This window comes from Vombatus ursinus, unplaced genomic scaffold, assembly GCF_900497805.2.
Source record: "Vombatus ursinus unplaced genomic scaffold, bare-nosed wombat genome assembly UNPS02014848.1, whole genome shotgun sequence".
Classification (NCBI taxonomy): Eukaryota; Metazoa; Chordata; class Mammalia; order Diprotodontia; family Vombatidae; genus Vombatus; species Vombatus ursinus.
The window spans coordinates 6,623,608-6,632,290 of NW_020954626.1; the positions used below are offsets into that span (position 1 = coordinate 6,623,608).

At 38.8% G+C, this 8,683-nt stretch overlaps 1 long non-coding RNA gene across 1 annotated transcript; it reads left to right on the forward strand.

Annotated features, from left to right (window-relative positions):
- Positions 1–5,664: 5,664 nt before the first annotated feature.
- LOC114027055 lies at positions 5,665–8,367 on the forward strand. Its single transcript, XR_003567199.1, has 2 exons — positions 5,665–6,720; positions 7,361–8,367. It is a non-coding gene; the product is annotated as an uncharacterized LOC114027055 (long non-coding RNA).
- Positions 8,368–8,683: the final 316 nt, after the last annotated feature.

Here is an 8,683-nt window from a genome sequence, read left to right on the forward strand (position 1 = left end):
ACCTTGACTTAGCACTTCTCAAAAGCCAAGTGATCTCTTAATTAGAACCCAATGACCTAATTAAAATCCATCAGGACTAAGAAGTACTCTGTAGTACTTGATCAGGCTGTAGGATTTCTACTCAAAGTTTTAAATTCAAAATCACTAATCCAAAGTTACTTACCATGAAGAGAATTTAAGTGGTTTTATAGACAATTCAGTCCTGAAAATATTTTTACCAACATCTCTTTGCCCATCTGTGTTTATATAAGAGAGTTTCTAATGTTGAAATCCTGCCCTGTCTTTATTGGCTCCATTATAATTATGCTAAACCAAGTGTTTCGTTATACTTGATCCCAGTTCAATTTAAACACTGATTAAATAGGATATAAATTAATATAATGTAAGTGGGGGTGGCAAAATATTATAGTTGCACTTTCAGCTAAAACAAACCACCCACTAATGAGTTAATAGTATTTTTATTTGAAGCAGAGCATTTGATGTAATCAAGTGAAGTGAACATTTATGTATCCCAATAAATAAATAGGCTCATTAGAAGAACTGTAGCAAATGGTACTAATTCTAAAGACTTCCCATGCTGGGGTAAGCAGATTGTAATTAGAAAAATAATATGATTCTGGTAAGTAACACAAAGATCTTCTGAAAGAGTTCTGGCACATCACTCTTCCCTTAACTTATCACCTAGGCATCATACAGTTATAGCCCTCTTAAACCAGAGAGACCATGACTATCAATTTCCAAACCTAAGACAGACACTCATTTAAAGCAATAAAAAATAATGACTTGGCAATCTATATCATATATGCCCTCATAAATCAGCAAACAAGAAATCTAGAGGTACTTGTGGAATCATAGAACTGGGAAGAGACCTTTAAAAACCATCAGATTCAATCCCCTTTACAGATGAAGAAATTGAGGCTTGGAAAAGTCCAAAGTCACATAATGTCTCTCATGAGAGGTCCAATCTAATTAGATCTGAATGCAGTGCAATGTTTTGGGATTTTTTTCCCCCTGTACCATACACTTTCCATCATCCAAGCTAATTTCTGTCCCCTACATATCCACAGTAGTCACATAAAATGAGACACTGGTAAACTATGGCCAGGTACTCCCTGATTTATCTTTGCTCATTGGTCAAAGAAAAGATGTCTAAGGTAACAAAACCACTTGGGACTTTACCGACCATCACCCCCAGCATGAATTCCATCTGGCATCATCAGACAAAACTGTGCAGAATTTACACTAGTTGAGCCATTGCTGGCTACAAACAGTGTCCCAGATTCCATAGTCTCGATCTTTGTTACTTGGTCACAGGCTAAGTTAATGGGATGTATCAATCCTGAGGGTCACCAGAACAAAACCCATCAGCTTTTTGATTAAACCCAATAATAAAAATACATAGACATAACATTAATCTATAATTTTTTTAATTTTCATTTTGTTGTAAACTAGTTGAAACTCGAATATTTCAAGACAAAAAGAACAGGAAAGCAGATTATATAAGAAACTGTATCTGCTACATACCATTCTTTAAAATAAATATACATGTTAAGTTTGACAAAGAGGTAGCAAAATTGCTCCATTTATCTCCCGTTGTCCATTTCTTTTTTTCCCCTTCTTTGCATTTTAAAAATCATTTACTGCTTGTTCCTTTCCCCCATGTCTATCACTATCCAATAACTCACTTTTCCACCAACACCACTAAGGAAAAACCCTCCCTTAATACAAATATATATATAAGCCAAGCAAAACAAATCAACATATTGATCATGTCTGAGAATGCATACCTAATTTTATACCTCTAGTTTATCATCTCTTGGTCAAAAAGTAGAAGGGTCTTGGTTTTGTTTTTTTGGGGTTGGTTTTTTTTTTTTTGGTCAGTATTTTGAAGACATGAATGGATGCCACTTTGGTTAGAGCTGGTCACTGGCAGAAGGTGTTGTTCTGGGCTGGGTCTGACTCAGTTCAGTTCTCTGGTAGTTTAGGTTGGATATTGGAATGAGACACTGATAGGTCATACAAATGTTGACAAAAGGAGATTTACTTAACCACAGCAGAAGAATATTCAACAAGAATAGACATTGAGAAGCCTTGAGTGGATTTAGCTGAGCAAACCTCCAATCTCATCCATCAGCAAAGCATCTGAGAACCTTTCTAGGTCCTCGATGCTGCTTTGTACTCAGAGGATAAGGAAGTAGTCCCCTGAGCCAACCAACTGTCAAGGAACATCTCAATATATTTTAAAGCTAGACTAATCTGTATGGGGTGGGGGCAGGGTTAGAATAGTTCTTCTACGAGAGAGACTCTTATGAGTCTTTCTACACTTCAAAAAATCCATCATAATCTTGTAGCACAAATTAATTCCACTTCAGTCCTGCCACAATTGTTTTTAGGGCACCTGTTTTTTTTTCCCCTCAGTTCTTTGGTACATCAAAAAAGTCTATATACATATATATGCATGTGCATGCATATATATTCTTATGGATTCATAAAAAATTAATAATTTTATAGATGTATAGATACAGATTCTTTGTCAAAAAACTTATAGTTTTATTGAGACAACATATATATGTATACATATATATATATATACATACAAGCATAACCAGAATTAATATAAGGGGACATATCAGCAGGGGGAAGGGATCAGGAAAACTGGATTGTGTGTTTATAATACTTCATAGTTCCAACTCATTGTTTGGCATTTTGATGGCCAGAGGGAGTGTAAATAGCAGTTGTTCCTGTTCTGGCAGAAACTTTAAGGGCCTTCACCTCCCAGACTGATTCTTTTGTAAAGGCAAACTAGGCTACCTTTTGCTTCAATTCTTACCCAGCCTTTAATTATTGAATGGGCATTGCCTCAGACAAACTGAGACTTAGGAAAGACTTTAGCTTAAAAAGGCCAAGGTCGACCAAGCATCCAGGGATCCATTTCTTTCATTAAATTTTATTTTTTTTTAACATGTTTTTAAAACTTTGAATTACAAATCCTCTCCCTTCCTCCCTCCCCACCCACACTCATTGAAAAGGCAAGCAACTCTATACAGGTTGTATAGATGTGTAGTCATGCAAAATACTTCCATAGTAGTCATGTTGTGAAAAACTAAGTACATTTCCCTTCATCCTATCCCGTCCCCCATTTATTCTATTCTCTTTTGTGAGCCTGTCCCTCCTCAGAAGTGTTTGCTTCTGATTATCCCCTCCCCCAATCTGCCCTCCCTTCTATCATCCCCCTGCTCTCTTGTCCCTTTCCCCTCCTTATATTCCTGTAGGGTAAGATAGATTTCCACACCCAATAGTGTATGTTATTCCCTCCTTAAATCAAATCCGATGAGAATAAGATTTACTCATTCCTTCTTACCTTCTTCCACTTCTGCTCCACTGTAAAAGCCTTTTCTTGTCTGTTTCATGTGAGATAATTTACCCCATTCTACTTCTCCCTTTCTCCGTCTCCCAATATAATCCTCTCTCACCCCTTAATTTTATTTTCCAGATAATCACCCCTTCATCTTCAACTCACCCTGTGCCCTCTATCTATCTATACATACCTATAATTTTTTCCCTCCCACTACCCCAATACTGACAAAGGACTCATGAGTTACAAATATCATCTTTCCATGCAGGAATGTAAACAATTCAACCTTAATAAGTCTCTTACGATTTCTCTTTCCTGTTTACCTCTTCATGTTTCAATTGGAGTCTTGTATTTGAAAGTCAAATTTTCTATTCAGCTCTGGTCTTTTCATCAAGAATGTTTGAAAGTCTCCTATTTCACTGAATGACCATTTTTTCCCCTGAAGGATTATGCTCAGTTTTGCTGGGTGGATGATTCTTGGTTGTAATCCTATCTCCTTTGCCCTCCGGAATATTATATTCCACACCTTCTGGTCCCTTAATGTAGAAGCTACTAAATGTTGTGTTATCCTAATTGTGTTTCCACAATACTTGAATTGTTTCTTTCTGGCTGTCTGCAACACTTTCTGGTTGACTTGGGAACTCTGGAATTTGGCTACAATATTCCCAGGAGTTTTCCTTTGGGGATCTCTTTCAGGAGGTGATCGGTGGATTCTTTCAATTTCTATTTTGCCCTCTGGTTCTAAAATATCAGGGCAGTTCTCCTTGATAATTTCATGAAAGATGATATCTAGACTCTTTTTTTGATCATGGCTTTCAGATAGTCCAATAATTTTTAAATTCTCTCTCCTGGATCTATTTTCTAGGTCAGTTGTTTTTCCAATGAGATATTTCACATTGTTTTCTATTTTTTCATTCTTTTGGATTTGTTTTACAGTGTCTTGATTTCTCATAAAGTAACTAGCTTCTAATTGCTCCATTCTAATTTTTAAGGAAATATTTTCTTCAGTAAGTTTTTGGACTTCCTTTTCCATTTGGCCAATTTTGCTTTTTAAAGCATTCTTCTCCTCATTGGCTTTTTGGACCTCTTTTGCCATTTGGGTTAAGCTATTTTTTAAGGTGTTATTTTCTTCAGTATTTTCTGGGATCTCCTTTAGCAAGCTGTTGACTTGTTTTTCATGATTTTCTTGCATCACTCTCAGTTTTTCCTCTACTTGTCTTACTTGCTTCTCAAAATCCTTTTTGAGCTCTTCCAAGGCCTGGGACTAATTCATATTTTTCTTGGAGGCTTTGGTGGTAGGAGCTTTGACTTTGTTGTCTTCTTCTGGTTGTATGTTTTTATCTTCCTTGTTACCAAAGAAAGATTCTAGGATCTGATTCTTTTTTTGCTGCTTGCTCATGATCTCAGTCAATTACTTGAGTTATAAACTCTTGGTTAAGGTAAGGGTCTGTTTCCAATGTGGAGAATGTACTGTCCCAAGCTTCAGGGGTTATGTGCAGCTATATTCAGAGATACTTCTAGGGACCTGTAAATTTTCAGTTCTTCCAAGGTGCTATGATCAAGGGCGAGGTGTTTACTCCTTTCCTGACCTGTGCTCTGGTCTAAGAGTGACCACAAGCACTCTTTTCTGTCTTGGAACTATGAGGAGGATTTCCTCTCCACAGCCACTACAAGCTCCACCATGCTATCGCTCCTCCTCGCCCCAGGACCGCCACCCAGTACTGTGACCCAGATCTAAGCACGGGCAAAGCAAGAGAATCCTGCACCATCAAAGAGATCTCTGCAATCCCCCTCTGATCAGCCATTCGATTCCCCCTCAGTCTGTGGGCCAGAAGCTCAGGTAGCAGCCACAGCCTGGGGGCTAGGCTAGGGGACTAGAGCTGAGACCATCGTGCGATTCAGTCCTTTGAGGCCTGCTCCAGGTTCTGCGCACTCACGCCAAACTCTGCTCCTCTCCCAGCCTAGCACAACATACCTTTCCAAACAACCATCCAGGTTATCTTGGCCTGGAAATTTGTTTCACTCTGCCTTTTTGTGGGTTCTGCTGCTTTAGAATTTGTTTAGAGCCATTTTTTACAGGTTTTTGGAGGGGTTTGGGGGAAAGCTCAAGCAAGTCACCACGTTTATTCTACCATCTTGGCTGTGCTCCAAACAGATTGTTTTTTTAGATGGCTAGTACATCTGACCAAGTATGCATCACCTTAAACTATGTGGAATAAAAACCTTTCAAAACATAGAGACCTAAAAGAAGGAATAAATGAATTTTTTAAAAAAACATTTATTAAGCAACTATTATGTGCAAAGCCCTGTGTAAGCACTAAGGATACAAATATAAACAAGCATGACAGTCTGACCTCAAGGAGCTTACATTCTAATAAAGAGAAACAGCACAGTTAAGGGAATTAGAGATGGGGAACAGGGGGAGTTGAGGGCACATGAAATCAAAACCAGGTAGGAAGAGGATGAGGTACACATAATCCCATTATCCTAATTGCTACTAGAATTGTCCTGACAATGCTTTCAGTGAGCCTACACATGAGCTCACTCTCCAATACTTATTATTCAATGACACAAAATAGTCATTTTTTTCACCCATGCAATACTCCACAGAATATAAAATATTAAAAAACAGGAGACTGACTTGTACCCAGATCATTTCTAACTAAAGAAATTGCATGAAAAAAATGATAATAAATTTCACACTTATAAAGCCCTTTGCAAAGTATTTCACAGCTATAAGGTCCTTATGACAACGAATTGTTAGGGTTCCGCAACTTTTCGGAGACAGACATACCCAAAATTATAGGGAAGGACTCAGAAGGTTATTTCCAAAGACACAGCTGCCAATGAAGTTGTGACAGCATCATCCCTGCCCAGATGTGGTCTATGCCTAAGACCACCAGCATCTTAAAGTAAAATCCAATGTTATGAGACTTTCTTCAGGGCAATACACAACTCAGGAGAAGTCAAACACAAACACACACAGGAAACTACTCAGGCATTCAGCCCCAGAGCTACACTGTAACATCACAGTATGGTCTCACCTGACTCTCTCATTCTTTCTCCATCCAAAACCCACAGCACCACGGTTATAAGAAAAGGACTAGTCTGACATCTACCCAGACGTTCAGCCTCCCCCTGGCTTTATTTGCTGCCTACAGGCAACCTCAGAGTGGGAAAGAAGATGTTACCCTCCAAACAGAAACTGACAACAGCTGCTGCCTTCCTGACCCACAGTTCATCTACCCTGCCTTACTGATGAAGGGAAAAACAACAACTAGAGAAACAACTTCATGAAGCAAGTAATCCGAGTATTATTTTGCATCATCTACATTTTACGAATGAAAAAACTGAAGCTCAAAAAGGTTAGGAATTCACCAATAATCACACAGCTTAAAGGCAATGGAGCTTAGAATCAACCTGGGTTGTCTGACACAGCTCAGGGTTCTTTCCATTAGAGTCCCCATCAGTGTTGGTTTGCCAGATTAATGCAGCCTTTGAAAACGAATATTCCCATTCTAAAAACATCCCAAAAGGAGGCATACAAAAAGGGGGATCTTCTAAGGAATCACCAGAGCACAACTTTTGAGTTGCAAGAGATATAGGACTTGTAGTCCAGTTCCCTCATTTTATGAATAAGGAAACTGAGGCCTAGAGAGGCTAACTGACTTCCCCAAAGTCACATAGGTAATAAATGGCAAAGCTGTCATTTGAACCCAGGTCTTAAGATTCCAAATCCAGGGGCAGCCAGGTAGTGCAGCGGATAGAGCACCGGCCCTGGAGTCAGGAGGACCTGAGTTCAAATCCGACCTCAGACATACAACACTGACCCTGGGCAAGCCACTTAACCCCATTGCCTAGCCAAAAAAAAGATTCCAAATCCAACATTCTTTCCATTGCACCACACTGCCAAAATCTCTGAGAGAGGCCAGAGTTCTGGTGAAAGCTAGTGGCTAGCACATTGACCAGGTCCTAAAAAGTGTTAAAATTTCACACATTTTTCAGGTGTTGATGGGCTTATGCAACAGTCTGCTTCTACCCAGCAAGAATACATTTGAAACTAATCCAGGAGTTACATGTGTACCATTAATGTACTATGAATCCTGAGTTAAGAAGAAATGAGGATGAGTAATGCAGGATTTGGATGTGAAACTCAAGAGTCTGATGGACGCTTCAGTAAATACATACTTTGGAAAAATTACCTGGAAGCTCAAAAGGAAGTAGACCTGTGGAGTTTAAATTGCCAACTTTGCCTCTCAGCCACCTGCTCTGAACAGCTGCATGTGTTTAGAAGGTGTTTCTAAGTGTGGTTTTTGGAAGTTCTACTTGTTTCTCTCTCTATCCCCCCAGTGCTTGTGCTCTCTCTCTCTCTCTCTCTCTCTCTCTCTCTCTCTCTCTGTCTCTCTCTGTAATAGCTGCAACCAATAAAAGAATGGGCAGATTAAAAAAATCTAGGCCACGAACATATCCAATTTTCAGATTTAAATGGTGCTGGAGAGGTTAAGGGCAGAGGGTGGAAATTACTCACAGATCCCAGCTCAGATGCCGTGCACCTACCATTCTCATCTGCTTCCACGCTTCCACTGGAACTTCCATGCACGAAAGGCATAAATCAGAGACTAAGGCATATTGGATACTGTTTTCCATAGACATTTGTATATGATGAAGCCTACATCAAAGGAAGTGACTAAGTGATCAGTCTGTTATTATTGTGTCTTTGCCTATGACATATAAGGATAATAGCTAGCATTTTACAGCACTCTAAGTTTTGCACATAAGCTATGTCATTTTACAGAGAAAAAACCTGAGACTGAGAAGTGATTTACCCACGGTCACACAGAAAGTATCTGAGGTAAAGATTGAACTCAGTACTTTCTGACTCAAAATCCAGAGCCCTATCCATTCACTACATAGCTACCTACAAATGTAACTGATTAGTGGGCATTGTGCTCTAACATGGGGGAAAAGCATGAATCTGATGTTTTTTAATGTTAATAAAATATTTTAATTGATATATATTTCTGCTATTGTTTCCTGCAAAAGAGGCATCACTCTTTTGTTTTTAATGTCCTCTCCAAGAAACTTCAGAGATTTATTTTTTGTAATAGGCTACCGAGCCCAAGAGAGACACCAGATACATTTGAAGAAAACAAAAATTGATCATTTTTCTCTCATTCAGGAGTCAAGTGTAAGTTCCAGACCTCATGTAGAAAAAATACGTACATGGTAGTTCTCCCCAGCCACACTGTCCTGGGTCTTAGTTATCCTCACTGATGAGGATTTTTTTTTTTTTTTGCATTGATTATTTCTCCTTACGAAGTTATAAAA